Source organism: Schistocerca nitens, chromosome 2 (genome assembly GCF_023898315.1).
Source record: "Schistocerca nitens isolate TAMUIC-IGC-003100 chromosome 2, iqSchNite1.1, whole genome shotgun sequence".
In the NCBI taxonomy this organism is placed as follows: domain Eukaryota; kingdom Metazoa; phylum Arthropoda; class Insecta; order Orthoptera; family Acrididae; genus Schistocerca; species Schistocerca nitens.
The window spans coordinates 675,122,206-675,137,858 of NC_064615.1; the positions used below are offsets into that span (position 1 = coordinate 675,122,206).

Here is a 15,653-nt window from a genome sequence, read left to right on the forward strand (position 1 = left end):
AATCATGCCTCATCAATGAAAAATGTTTCATTAAGAATATCCCTTCCATTTGTTGAATGATATTTTTGAACCATTGACAATAATGCAGTCTCTTGCCATGATCAGTGTTTTTCAGTTCTTGCACAACTGTCACTTTGTATGGGAAAAGTTCTAATTTTTTCCTTACAGCTATGTGGGCTGTTCTGAAACTAACATCAATTTCCTGGGCAAGTTTTCTTACTGACTTGCTCGGACTCATGGACATTTTATCGGAAATATTTATTTGTTTATCCTCAGACAAAACACTAGGATGACCACTTCTCAGTCCATCTGTCACTGAACTCATGCTTCAAAATTTGTTAATCAAATCTCACACCGTATCGTGGTGTGGGAGTGTTGTCTCCAGGAAAACTGAACTAAATGTTTGACAAACTGAAACTGTGTATTTACCACCAGCTTTGAACACTTGTTTGACTAAAAACACACATTCTTCAATGGTTAGCATTTTGACAGTTACAAAAATGAAACAAATGAACAAAGGAACTAAACTTACACATTCACGTCAACATATAATGACACACACCAATGATACAACTGATGCTGGCTGAGATAAACAAAACAGTGGAATATTGGGAGAGTCCACTTGAAGGGAAGTAACCCAGGAAGGCAAACAATCAGATGGCATGCATGGCTAACAATGATATGGCACTGCGGAGACTTTTTGAACACCCTGTACAGTGAAGTTGCCTAGAAACCCAGTTTGTGATCTAAAGTGAAAGCACATAGAAGTCCAACACTTCCTTGTCAGAGAAAGATTCTTGAATACAGACCTGGGGTTAGACATGCTGACAGGACTAACCAGTTAGCTGATTGACTAATCAGTTCATTGGAGAGGGTCTGACTCAAGATGCTGCATGAAAGAATTTCATTACTGAAGGTTAAATCCATGTGAAATTCAGAACTTACTTTCTTTATTCATCTTTGGAGGAAGTGATAACATATAGAAGTAAATATGAAGTGTTTTGTCATTTCTCCATAATGTGACTTTTCATATCTTTGTTATGCAAATCCAGTGGACTCTTTGGACTGGTAAAATTAAAACTGTCTGGTATTACATTTTTGTTGTGAGTGTATCTCTGAAGGACTATGCTTGGTAAATCTCTTGATATCTGATGACATAAATAATCTTAACAAGACATTGTTGTCGTTGTGGTGGTGCTGGTGGTTGTGGTGGTGGTGGTGGTCTTCAGTCTGAAGACTGGTTTGCTGCAGCTCTCCATGCTACTCGGTCCTGTGCAAACCTCTTCATTTCCAAATAACAACTGCAATGTAAACCCTTCTGTTACTCTTCCTTTATGATCTCCCCCCCCCCCCACCCCACCCGCCCCAGCATGTGCATGCGTGCACACACACACACACACATACGCATTTCCCTCCAATACTAAATTGGTGATACACTGATATCTCAGAAAGTTTCCTATCCACCAGTCCCTTCTTTTAGTCAACTTCTACTACAAATTTATTGTCTCCCCCATTCTGTTCATTACCTCCTCATCAGTTACACAACCTATTCATTTAATCTTAAGCATTCTTCTGTAGCATCACATTTCAAAAGCTTCTAGTCTCATCTTGTCTAAACTGTTCATTGTACATGCTTCACTTCCATACATGGCTAAACTCCAGACAAATACTTTCAGGAAAGACTTCCTAACACTTAGGTCCATCTTTGATGTTGATAAATTCCACTTCTTCAGAAATAATTTTTTTGTCATTGCCAGTCTATATTTCACACCCTCTGTACTTCAGCTGTAATCAGTTATTTCACTGCCCAAATAGCAAAACTCATCTATTACTAAGTGTCTCATTTCTACATCTACATACATACTCCGCAATCAACCATACAGTGCGTGGTGGAGGGTACCTCGTACCACAACTAGCATCTTCTCTGCCTGTTCCACTCCCAAACAGAACGAGGGAAAAATGACTGCATATATGCCTCTGTACGAGCCCTAATCTCTCTTATCTTATCTTTGTGGTCTTTCTGTGAAATGTAAGTTGGCGGCAGTAAAATTGTACTGCAGTCAGCCTCAAATGCTGGTTCTCTAAATTTCCTCAGTAGTGATTCACGAAAAGAATGCCTCCTTTCCTCCAGAGACTCCCACCCGAGGTCCTGGAGCATTTCTGTAACACTTGCATGATGATCAAACCTACCAGTAACAAATCTAGCAGCCTGTCTCTGAATTGCTTCTATGTCCTCTCTCAATCCGACCTGACAGGGATCCCAAATGCTCAAGCAGTACTCAAGAGAATGCCGTATTAATGTTTTATAAGTGGTCCCCTTTACAGATGAACCACATCTTCCCAAAATTCTACCAATGAACCAAAGATGACTATCCACCTTCCCCACAACTGCCATTACATGCTTGTCCCACTTCATATCACTCTGCAATGTTATGCTCAAATATTTAATCGACGTGCCTGTGTCAAGCACTACACTACTAATGGAGTATTCAAACATTATGGGATTCTTTTTCCTATTCATCTGCATTATAATACATAATTTACATTTATCTATATTTAGAGTTAGCTGACATTCTTTACACCAATCACAAATCCTGTCCAAGTCACCTTGTATCCTCCTACAGTCACACAATGACAATACCTTCCCATACACCACAACATCATCAGCAAACATCCGCACATTGCTATCCACCCTATCCAAAAGAACATTTATGTAGATAGAAAACAACAGTGGACCTACCACACTTCCCTGCGGCACTCCAGATAATACCCTCACCTACGATGAACGCTCACCATCGAAGACAACGTACCGGGTTCTATTACTTAAGAAGTCTTTGAGCCACTCACATATTTGGGAACCAATCCCATATGCTCATACCTTAGTTAGGAGTCTGCAATTGGGCACCAAGTCAAACGCTTTCCAGAAGTCAAGGAATATGGCATCCGTCTGATACCCTTCATCCATGGTTTGCAAGATATCATGTTAAAAAAGGGCGAGTTGCGTTTTGCTGGAGTGATGCTTTCTAAAGCCGTGCTGATGCATGGACAGCAACTTCTCTGTCTCAAGGAAATTTATTATAGTCAAACTGAGAATATGTTCAAGAATCCTGCAACAAACTGATGTTAAGAATATTGGTCTGTAATTTTGAGGATGCGTCCTTCTACCCTTCTTATATACAGGCATCACCTGCGCTTTTTTCCAGTCACTCAGGACTTTATGTTGGGCAAGAGATTCACAATAAATGCAAGCTAAGTAAGGAGCCAATGCAGTAGAGTACTCTCTGTAAAACCGAATTGGAATCCCATCAGGACCTGGCAATTTATTTATTTTCAACCCATTCAGTTGCTTCACAACCCCAGGGATGTCTATCACTATGCCCTCCATATGGGAATCTGTACGAGACTCAAACGGTGGTATGTTTGTACGATCCTCCTGCATGAAAGATTTCTCAAATGCTAAATTTAAAATTTCAGCTTTCGTTTTACTGTCTTCCATTGCCAGGCCAGACTGATCAGTGAGTGACTGGATGGAAGCATTCGAACATTTACCGATTTTACGTAAGACCAGAATTTCCTTGGGTTTTCAGCAAGATCTTTTGCTAAGGTATGACAGTGGTAGTGGTTGTATGCTTCGCGCATCACTCTTTTTACAGCAGCATGAATCTCTACTAACTTTTGCCTGTCCTCATTCTCCCAATCTTTTTTGTACCACGAGTGCAACTGTCTTTGCTTCCTGAGCATTCTCCGAATTGTGCTGTTAAACCACGGTGGGTTTTTTCCGTCCGTAACCCACTTTTGCAGCACATACTTGTCCAATGCGTGTTTTACAATGTGTTTAAAATTTGCCCATAATTCTTCCACGTCCATCATACCAGAAGTAAATGAATTCGATTCATTTACTCAGTGGGATACTAACGACTGCTTATCTGTTCTTTCTAGTAAGAATACTGTCATTTCCTAATTTAACTCCCTCAGCATTACCTGATTTAGTTTGACCACATTCCATTATCTCTGTTTTGCTTTTGTTGATGTACATCTTATATCCTCCTATCGAGACACTGTCCATGCCGTTCAATTACTCCTCCAAGTCCTTTGCCATCTCTGACAGAATTATAATGTCATGGGCAAACCTCAAATTTTCTATTCTTATCCCGGACTTGAATTTGTATTCCAAGTTTTTCTTTGGTTTTCTTCACTGCTTGTTCAATGTACAGATCAAGTAACAACCACTGCTTCCCTTTCATAGTTCTCAACTTGTATAACTGCTATATAGTTTCAGCACAAGTTGTAACTAGCCTTTTGCTCCCTGTATTTTACTCTTGCTACCTTTGAAATTTCAGAGAGTGTATTTCAGTCCACATTCTTGAAAGCTTTCCCTAAGTCTACAAATGCTATAAATGTAGGCTTGTATTTCCTTAACCATTCCTAAGATAAGTCCAGTTGTCAGTATTGCCTTGATATTTCCTACATTTCTCCAAAATCCAAGCTGATCTTCCATGAGGTTGCCTTCTACCAGCTGTCCCATTCAGTATAGCCTTGTATTTTCCTACATGCTGAGAACATCTTCTATCAGTTTTCCCATTCTTCTGTAAGGAATTCCTATTAGTATTTTGCAACCATTATTTATTGAATTAGTAGTTTTTTGATATTCACACCTGTCAGTGCCTACTTTCTTTGGAATTGGAATTACTACATTCTTCTTCAGCTTTCTTATATATGTCGCATACCAGGTGGAAGAGTTTTGTCATGGCTGGCTCTCCCAAGGCTATTTGTAGGTCTGACAGAATGTTGTCTAATACTGGGTTCTTGTTTTAACTTAGGTCTTTCAGTGCTCTCCCAAATTCTTTTCACAGGATCATATCTCTCATCTCATCTTCATCTAAGTCCTCTTCCATTTCTGTAAGATTGCCTTCAAGTTCTTCTCTCTTAAATAGACTCCTTCTGTATTAAACCATATGTTAGTGATGAATTAATTACACTCTTTGCAAAATTCTATCAGGCAACTTCTTCATTCATTCGTTTCCCCCACTCCATATTCAGTTATTGTTTTTCCTTCTTTTCCTTTTCCTACTATCAAGCTCCAGTCCTCCTTCACATGTAAATTTTTTGTTGTTTTAAGATGATTTTTCCTATTTATGAACTGTATATTTTTTGAAAACAAAACATCTGTTGTTTCCAGATAGAGACCTTAATAAATATATTAGAAAATCAGTTTAGGAAGATAGGAAAATATTTAAAGTAAAACAGTGGGATATAAATAAAAAGTTCTCTTGCTAAAAAGCATCTAAATGAACTTGGAAGTTATACTCACCTCAACAAAATGGAAGTATTGAAAAAAATCAGAATCAGGATTTCATTGTCTTGTGACACACATACCTTAATTACATCAATATAAGGAAAAAGATAGATTACTACTCACTCTAAAGATGACACAATGAGTGGCAGACAAAGACTGGCAAAAAGACTGTTACACATTTAGCTTTTGACAAAAGCCTCCTTTAGGAAAGAAAACAAATGCACACACACACACACACACACACACACACACACACACACACACACACACATAAATGCACACACATTCATTCTCATAAGCAAGCACACCTCAAGCAAACATGACCACCATCTCCAGCAGCTCAGACTAGAATGCATCTGTCATGTGAATGTAACCAGTGTACAGGAGGAGGGAGAGCAGAATGCTGTCTGGAGGAGCATGCAGGGACTAAATGGAGGCATGACAACAATGCCACCAGGTGCTGTGTTGAGGAGCTGTGGGTTGTGAGGGTTGCAAACAGGAAATGTTAAAAGGGAGGTTCAGGGAGAGGAAAGATGGGCTGGAGCATTGGCAGAGGGCAGCATTAAATGAGGGTCAGAGGACATGAATAGGAACAAGGTGATAAGACAGAGGGTGTGGAAGCTGTTTGGTGGAGGATATGGTGACAGTAGGTTACTGTAGATTGAGGTCATGATAATTTCGGGAGCAGAGAATGTTTGTCAGAAAAACTCTCATCTGCACAGTTCAGAAAATCTGCTTGTTGAGGGGAGGATCCACATGGCCTAGGTTGTGGAGCAGTCATTGAACTCAACCATGTTATGTTAATCTGTATGTTGTAGAACAGGGTGGTCTACTATGCTCTGGGACACAGTTTGGCAATGGCTATTCACCCTGGTGGACAGCTGGTTGGTAGCCACACCAGTATAAAAAGTTGTTCAATGATTCCAGCAGAACTGGTACATGACATAGCTGCTTTCATAGGTGGTCTGGAACCTGATGGGGTAGGACATGCCTGTGACAGGACTGGAATCAGAAGTGCTGGGAGAGTGGACTGGGCAGGTTGTGCAATTGGATCTGCCACAGGAACATGATCCTTGTGGCAAAAGGACTGGGACTGAGAGTAGCATAACAATGGACTAAGATGATGTTAAGGTTGAGTGGGAGACAGTGCACCACTGTAGGATGGGTAGAAAGGAACTTAGGTAGGACATTCATAATTTATGGTGTGATGATTAGTAATCAAAGCCCAGACAACGAATGTGGTTCAGTTGTTCCAGTGCAGCATATTATTGTGTGATGAAGGGGGAACTCCTTTGTAGCTGTATCTTGGGAATGGTGAAAGGATTGGGGTGTGTGGGGAAAAGGCATGGGAGAACTGTTTGCGTATTAGGTCAAGGGGTAGTGCCTGTCTTTGATGGCCTTGGTTAGACCTTCAGTATAATGGGCAAGCGGTTCTTGTCACTGTAGATACACCATTCCTGGGTGGCCAGACTGTATGAGAAGGATTTTTGGGTGTTGAAGGGATGACAGCCTCACTTACAGTCTGGCCAATTGGGGATGGCATATATACAGTGACAAGAACTCTGTTAGCCAGTATACATAAGGTTTCACCAGAGCCTTCACAGACAGACACTATCCTCAGATCTAGTCTGCAAACAGATCTCTCATGCTATTTCTATGTACATCTACATCTACATCCACATGGTTACTCTGAAAATCACACTTAAATGCCTGGGAAAGGGTTCGTTGAACCATTTTCACAATAATTCACTGTTATTCTACTCAAATAGCACACACACACACACACACACACACACACACACACACACACACACACACATTAAAAAAATGAACAAATGTATCTTTCTTTGCAAGCTCTGATTTCCTTTATTTTATTGTGATCATTTCTCCCTATGTAGGCTGGCATCAACAAAATATTTTTGTATTTGGAGGAGAAAGGTCATGATTGAAATTTTGTGAGAAGATCCTGCCTTTGTTTTAATGATGTCCACCCCCAGCTCCTCTATCATGTGCAAGACACTCTCTCTACGATTTCTCAATAATATGAAATGTGCTGCTCTTCCCTGCACTTCTACACACATCCCCAATCCTCCAACCACACCCAAGAACCAGCTACAAAGGAGTGCCCCCTTTGTTACACAATATCACACCAGACTGGAACAGCAGAACCACATCCTTTGTCAGGGCTTTGCTCGTGCCCTGGTGTGAGGGACATCCTACCGAAGATTCTTCCCACCCCTCCTAAAGTGGTGTACCATCATCCACCCAACTTCCACAATATCCTAGTCCATCCCTAGGCCACTTCCAATCCAACCCCTTTGCCACAGGGATCATATCCGTGTGGAAGGCCCAGTTGTAAGATCTGCCCAATCCACCCACCCAGCATTTCCCATTCCAGTGCTGTCACCAGCTTATAACCCTTTGGTATTAGCCTGTAGCCATGTTCTGTGACACTATGAAAATGTATCTTTGCTTTTTTTATTGTGATGGTTACTGTGTCACTTTTGTATCCAACAAAAAAGAATATTATAATGTGACTGGATAGATAAAATATCTACTTACCAAGTGGCGGTAGAACATGCACATATAAAAAATATAATCTTCTTTTATATGTGTGTGTTCTGCCACTGCTTGGTGAGTAGATTTTTTATGTATTCAGTTACATTAAAAAGAGCATTCTGTTATTTGATTCCAAATTTGTCCTGCTCTGTGATTCTCAGCTCTAAGGTATGTAATATGACTCATTTGTGATGTGAATTCAAGAGCGTCATCATGAACCCATTCAAAGAAATGAGCATCCTAAGTATATCTTCTCAATGTATTCATTCCTTGCTGAAATTTGTTGTGAATAATGTATCACTTTTTTTCAATCATGGAACCAGATCACACAATCAATACTGTATATCGAGATAGCGAGTATAAATACTTCTTGACTATTAATTTGGTCAAAAAATATGTCCATTGTTATTTCCAAAATTTTTCCAGCAGTCATACAAACCAAAATTAAATTTAAGCGTGTTAGTTCCTACATAAAGTATCTTATTATTGATATTATTATAAGATGTTCCACATAGATGACGATCTCTTAGTTTTATATGTATGCAAATGTAGTGTATTAAATATGATCCAACTTAATAAATGCATGATACTGGCAGAGTGAAGCCTACAGGTGGAAACTGCAACTTGTTTTTACTATTTGCTCGAAGATGATTTTGAATACTTCACAGGATCATTCAATCAGGACTATACAAGTGTGATCACAGATGTTGGTTGTAAAGTATCATTGCAGTTTGGCTAATGATTTGGTATCATCTTCCATATACCACTACCTATTTTAGATTGATGAAGCTATGTCTATAATTTTTATGGTTAAAAACTGTTAGTATTTTTCTTTTATGATTAAACCTAGTTGGGTAACATATTTTTTTCCACTATATGCTACCATTATATGATACTCTTGGTTAGTTAAACAATTTGTTATTACAAGGAGAGTGGCTGGCCATCACTTACTTTCTAAACTAAACTAAACTGTGTTTGGACAGGCCTTGGAAGGTGCTAATGGTACCGACCAGCCATTGTGTCATCATCAAACCACAGTCATCACTTAATGCGGATATGGAGGGGCATGTGGTCAGCACACTGCTGTACTGCTTGTATGTCAGTTTACGAGAATGGAGCTGCTACTTCTCAATCAAGTAGCTCCTCAATTTGCCTCACAAGGGCTGAGTGCACCCCACTTGCCAACAGTTCTTGGCAGACCGGATGGTCACCCATCCAAGTGCTAGCCCAGCCCGACAATGCTTATCTTGGGTGATCTGATGGGAACCAGTGTTACCACTGTGGCAAGGCTGTTGGCATCACTTACTTTCAGGAGGTGTAATTTCTTGTGTTTCCAAAAGAAAAACATGAAGTAGAAAACACTGATCCTACCTTCTCAAGCTTAAATGTTCTTACTTCTAGGAGGAAAGTGAAGTTCATTAGTGAATGCTGGGAATGGGTTGGGAAGGGGTTGGGAGAGGTGGTGGAAGGTGTGGGTGGGTGGGGGGGGGAGGAGGGGGGGGGGCAAATGGCACACTGTGACTCAAGGTTGAGGGGCAAAGATAAATAGGAAGAAATCTGGGAGAGAGAGTAGGAGGCCAAAGACTGTACATTCATAAGCACCTTTTTTAGAGATGAGAGGTGGGTCAAGGTGAGAAATAAATGTGGATTAAAGAGGAAGGGAAATGAAATGTAGGATGAATAAATCAATTAAGAAGCATGTGAAAAAGGGAAAAAGAGGGAGAAGACCATTAATAAAAAGAGAGAGAGAGGAACATGAAAGTAAAAATAAATTAATTGAATAAGTAATGAATTTAAATTACTGAAAAACGGAAGTGGGGTTGTTAATGGAGCCTAAGTCCAGGATGGTGTGAAATGGGGGATATGTTAGAGACAGCAAGTTCCCATGTCTGGATTCCAGGTAAACCAATATGAGATGGAAGGATTCAAATGGCCTGTGTGGCAGTGGAGTTTCAACTCTTGACTGCAGTTGGTTACTGGATTAAGATGAGCTCTCTGATCTTGGGACAACATACTTATTCAGAAATGATCCCTCCTTTATCCCTCCTTCTGTTCAGTATCAGGGGAAAGTAAAACTCAAATTGCTGTACAGATATGTTAAAGTGTTAAATTTTCCAGGTATACCACTTACTTTGTAAAACTCTTCCCAAGGTTCTTCCTATAATTTCTCTCTAAACTCCACAATTGAATCATTGTTTATGATTTGGTGATAGAGTATTTCTCTTATTGTCTGTAGCTAACTGGTCAGTGTATTTTACTGTTAATATTTGATCATTATGGTCAGATAAATCATTGTACATCTAAATCATTACAGGTTGTTGGGTCTAAAAACCAACTGCTAATGGCTGTTGCACTGTGTCCTTCAAGAACTATCTGACAGAAAATCAACAATAGTGTCTGCACAGATAATGAAAGCAGGGCTGTACCAAGGTGATCTAACATGCTTGTATGCCTCCCCCCCCCCCCCCACCCTCTTACTGAAAATCTCTACAAATTTTTAGCAAATTTTGTAATTTGTAAGGCAAGGTCTGTAAAAATGATGCATTACTGAAATACGTTACTTAAATGAGCTATATAAGTGAATAATATCACACAGGATAAATAATTTTTCATTGTAGTAAATATTACAAATCATATAAAATTTCTAAAAAAAATTGAAAGGAAAACAAATCTATATCTTATTTCTTATGGCAGCTACAGTACTGCAGTGTGATAAATAATAAAGAATAGATTTTATTTGCTTCACAGGAATTATTAATGTGCATAAATTATTAATTCAAATTAAAAGAAAAAGGGCTATAATTTAGTGTTCAAAACACATTCCTCTCCAAGAACTGAGTTTTTAATGTAATGTTACTTTCTGTTTCCTTGCTTTGAGCAAAGTAAGCTTGTTGATTATGGTACTGAAGTCAAATCTAGCATCTCTACTGTATTCTGTTGACAGGATAACTGAATTTGACCATCTTGATCTTAAGTAGATACCATATTGATCTTAAGTAGTTAATTTGCTGAAACTGTGTACTACCATCACTAGAATTATCATAAATACCCTCAAACCTATTTTGATGTTTGAATAATCATCTCATATCCCATACTTATAAAAAAATTTAGATAAAACATCCAAATGGGAAGCTGTATCTGTGTTTCATGTGCTCTTTGTACTAGAATTTAGAAGCTGGTGCATCATTAACTAGTTCAGCAGTATCAATATTTCTGCTATGGTATTTCATTACCCAACTCAGCTGTATCAATATTTCTGTTATGGTATTCTTATCAGAAAAATCTGCATTAATTTTGAATTTTGCGAAATAAGGTACAGACCTCTCATCTAAGGCACCCTTTACAGTAAATTAAAGTGAGATGAAATGGTATGTTACATTTGAAATCTGTTTCCCATTTCATTTACTCTTTTATTAAAAACTTTGAAGCAGACCAGCTTAAACAGCTTCACTCCAGTCCTTGTTAGCAGAAACTGGAAAAAAATCAGAAGCCTTCTCTCAAATAGCACATCTGTTTCAGCTTCTGCTCCCCAACCTTTGATATCCTGTGATACCTAGTGAAATAGCAGCAAATACTCTACTGTTGAACATGAGCTAGCTGTGTAGGTGACAGTTGTATCAAACTATGTACACTGTTGACACATAACCCATGTGATACCTCTTTGGGAGTGATTTCTTTATTATCCTACTTGGATGAAATGTCACAAAAGTGTGCATTTACATCTCAGGCTGAGGAAAAGGCTTCTTATCAGAGGCAGAAGATAGGAAGGTGAATTATAGGAGGTGTAGGAGAACAAATGTATATCTCCTGAGTAATTCATAAATCTTCTTTTTTTTCCATCACCTCTGTGCCTGTGCCCTTGGTGGAGGCCTGTCTCACCATGGTCTCAGTACAGCCCTAAATGCAAGGTGAAATCATTAACTCTTTTTCTGGCATTATCCTATTGTGCCATGATCCTTGGTATTCCTTAAACCAATTAAGAACAAAATTAAACAGAGTCAAGGGCAATGGATGGATAGCATAGTGAATTAATGTATCTTGTGCCTAGTATAGAAAAAGCTAGCTAATTCTGCAGACAATTAGAAGTCTAGTACCAAATTCTATCATCAACAGTACTGTAAAATTGTCCCTCACTATATATAAAAAAAACCACACATACACAAACTATACATAAAAGTAAAACATTCCACTAATAAAGAAAAAACAACCACAGCATTGTTAAACAATGAACAGATGAAAACAGGGATATGACTGAAATTGAATTCAAAGATAACAGCTGTGTAACAAACAGAGATTTATTTAATAATAAATTCAGTTGTCACTATGTCATAGTGTCAGTAAACACTGGACATTTTAATAAATAAGCAAATTCGTTTCCATTAGATTTATTCCAGTACACACTGGTTGCATCACCATTTGTTTCAAATAAGCAACGATTAAGCAGATAAGAGAAGTTATTAGGTTGCTGGAAACCAGAAATTTTTTGTCCATGTTTCTTTTATTATAGATTCCTTACATGAATTCCAGTCATTGAAAAGAAAGTTTGACAATGTGGGTTACAATAGCAAATAATTAAAATTTTTCTGAACCTAATTTTTTACTTGCTTCTCGATTCACTTTTCATGAAGTGGTAACTTTGGTGGTTAAACACTGGACTCTTATAGGAGCAGTGGCAGTCAAGCCCATTTTTCTGTAGTGTCCTAAATCAATTAATGAAATGATTTATTTTAACATAATAATCAATATCCTTCCCTTTCCTTGTCCACTTTAAGCTCATTCACTGTCTCCAGTGATCTCATCATTGACAGACTGTTAAATTCATGAAAGAATCATATTCAATAAATTTACCTCAGTATGGGGGAGCAAAAATTTGGAGGCTCACAAGCTTTGGTTATTCCTGATTGGCATAACTGATTTACCACTCTCATTAAAACCATTCAAAATGCCTGCTGATGGTACCAGCATACTAATCAAGAGCCCAAACTGAACAACACCAGGCATAGCCTAGATATGTATTTAAATCTATAAATTCTGTATGGAAAGGATAGATCGCTACCCACAACATAGAGGAGGCACTGAGATAAAGATAGGCACAATGAAAAGAATGCTAGAAATATTTCAGCTTCTGGACACATTCCTCTCATAAGAAATAGAAAACTCCCACACATTCACACAACCACAACTCACACACATGTATGTGGGTGCTAGCATCCACACAATCACATTAGAGGTACTGAGCAATTTTCATTGGGATATGTAGTGAGAATACAGAAGAGCTGTGGAGCAGAGAGGTGGAAGAATAGCACATTAGGGATGGGGAAAAATGCTAGTGCTACTTGTGGGGTTGTGCAGTGACATGAGAGGGGAAGGGAAGGGGGAAAGGGGAGAGGAGAGACATTGAGGAGGGAACATGACTATGTAGGTGTGTTGGAGGGTAGAAGATGTCTGTAGTACTGGAATCAGGAATAAAAACAGGGAAGGGGATAGGAAGGTTAAGGACAGGAGCTAGCAAGGGTTTGGAAGTGAGGGATTATGGGAAGAAAGGATATGTTACAGATAAAGTTCCCACATGTGCAGTTTAAAAACACTGGTGTTGGTGAGAAGAGTCCAGATGGCAGAGGCTGTGAAGTAGTCATTGAAGTGATGCATATCATGTTGGTTAGCATGCTTAGTAAATGGGTGGGCCACCTGTCTCTTGGCACAGTTTGGCGACAGTCATTCATTCAGACAGACAGCTTGTTAGCCACGTGGAATGCAGCACATCAGTTGCAGCTAAGTTGCTAAATCACATAGCTGCTCTCTCAGGCAGCCCTTACTTTGATGGGGTAGGAGATGCCTGTGACAGAACTGGTATAGGAGACGTGGGAGGATATATGGGACAGGTCTTGCAGTTTCATCTACTGTGGGGATATCAGCTATGAGATATGGGCTTCGGAACAGGGATGGAGTAGGGAGGGATCATATCCCTGCAATAGACTCTGATGCAAGATCTGTCCTATGACAGATAACAGGCTGTCTGTCTGAATGAACAGCACCTCCCAACTAGCCAAGAGACAGCTGGACAACCCAGTTACTGAGCATGCTGCTCAGTGCAATGTACTTCACTTCAGTGACTGCTTCACAGCCTGTGCCATCTGAATTCTTCCCACCAAAGTCAGCTTTTCTGAATTGTACAGGTGGGAAAAGTGGGAACTCTCCCTGCAAAATATCCTTTGTTCCCAAAAGAGCCAAGTTCCAAACTCCACTAGTCCCTTTCCTCTAAATGCCTATGCTCACCCCCCTCCCCGTCCAATTCAAGTACTACACATGCGTTCTATTTTGCCCACACACCTACGTAACCCTTTTTCCTTCTCTACTTCCCTCCTCTCCCCTTTCCCCCCCTCTCCTCTCTGCCCCCTCTCCCAGCACAGCCTACTGATCTGATATGTAAATTCTATCATGTCTCCATAACATCCTTGCAGCCAGCGCTAGTGACTCCCCCCATCCCTATACTGCTACTCCTCTTCCTCTCCACCCCATGCCTCTTCCTTACCCCCACTACATACCCAAGCAAAGTGGAATGTAAAATTTCTGTTTACCTCAGATACAGTTGCAGTCAGCCCTTAGTACCTGTAGCAACAGGGGCCATGTATGTGTGTGAATTGTGCTTGTGTGGATGTGTGTGTGTGTTTTCTACTTACAAAGGACTTTGACCATACGCCAAAATATTTCTCGTCTTTTACGTTATGCATGTCTGTGACTTATCACCTCCTCTAAGTGGTGACCATCAGTATATCTTTTCCATATTGTTCTTATTTCATCCTGAACTGTCTAAATCTGTACTTTGTCTCTTAATGCAGGGTTCAGTATGTGGTATTAAGCATCAAGCTAGAAATTGGGAATCTCTAATATTCAGAAGATAATTATAAAATTGTGTTAGGTTATTTAAATTCAGAGATTATAAGATAGCTATGTAATGCACCTCATGAAGAAGCAGTTCATTTGTTTGTTGTTGTTTTCAATTTGATATTTTAGTGGCAATTTTACTATGTTAAATCTAAATTGTTTAAGCTCATATACTGCAGACCAATGTAGTGCTAAATCATTGTGTTCAAGTTTCAGTTTTAGCTATTTATGTATTCTTTAAGTCATTCCACATCCCTCAAGGTTGCCCATAATGACTGGATCTAGGGAACATAATGAATGAATGAATAAACACCTGAGTGATTGAATCACTTTAATATTGAGTCACAGAAATGAAGGAATTAATTCATGAGCATTCTGAAGTAATACTATAAAAATATTTTCTTAAAAATATTGTACATTGGCCTGATAACTGTAATGGCCATGAGCTTTAGAGAATAGAAATTTTTATACTCTATGTCACCAAATTTTGTACGAGCTGTCCGCCTTATTGTATCTTGTTGGGAAATCCTTAAAAGAAAAAACAGAAACTATACAGGGGTTTGTTTTACTGGCTTCCTCAAGTATAACACAACATCCAGAGAATTGGCTCTCCTGCCACTTTCAACTTAGATCCACAGGTTTGACAAGAATTAGCATCCCTTAAACCAACTTGTTATGTACAATATTTCATTCAGCAAAGAGTAATCAAATACTGAAATTTACTTGGCTTCTATTTTTAACATCATGTGTTACTTCAAACCTTGTACCTACTAAGTATGTGTGACAATCATCTCTCTAGCCTTATGAGGATGCCAAAATGAGTTTGAGTCAATATGAACATATTAAGTATGACACATCAAAAAGTAGTTTGTAAAATGATGTGCTAACTCCTATATTAGCTGCTGAAAATATT

At 39.0% G+C, this 15,653-nt stretch overlaps 1 protein-coding gene and 1 pseudogene across 1 annotated transcript in view; one reads left to right on the forward strand and one right to left on the reverse strand.

The window, feature by feature from the left end:
• LOC126236796 (hemolymph lipopolysaccharide-binding protein-like) overlaps window positions 1–15,653 on the forward strand; it is a 77,139-nt gene that overhangs the window by 56,149 nt on the left and 5,337 nt on the right. The gene's annotated exons all lie outside the window — the stretch shown is intronic.
• Window positions 9,035–9,152, reverse strand: LOC126237569 (5S ribosomal RNA; annotated as a pseudogene).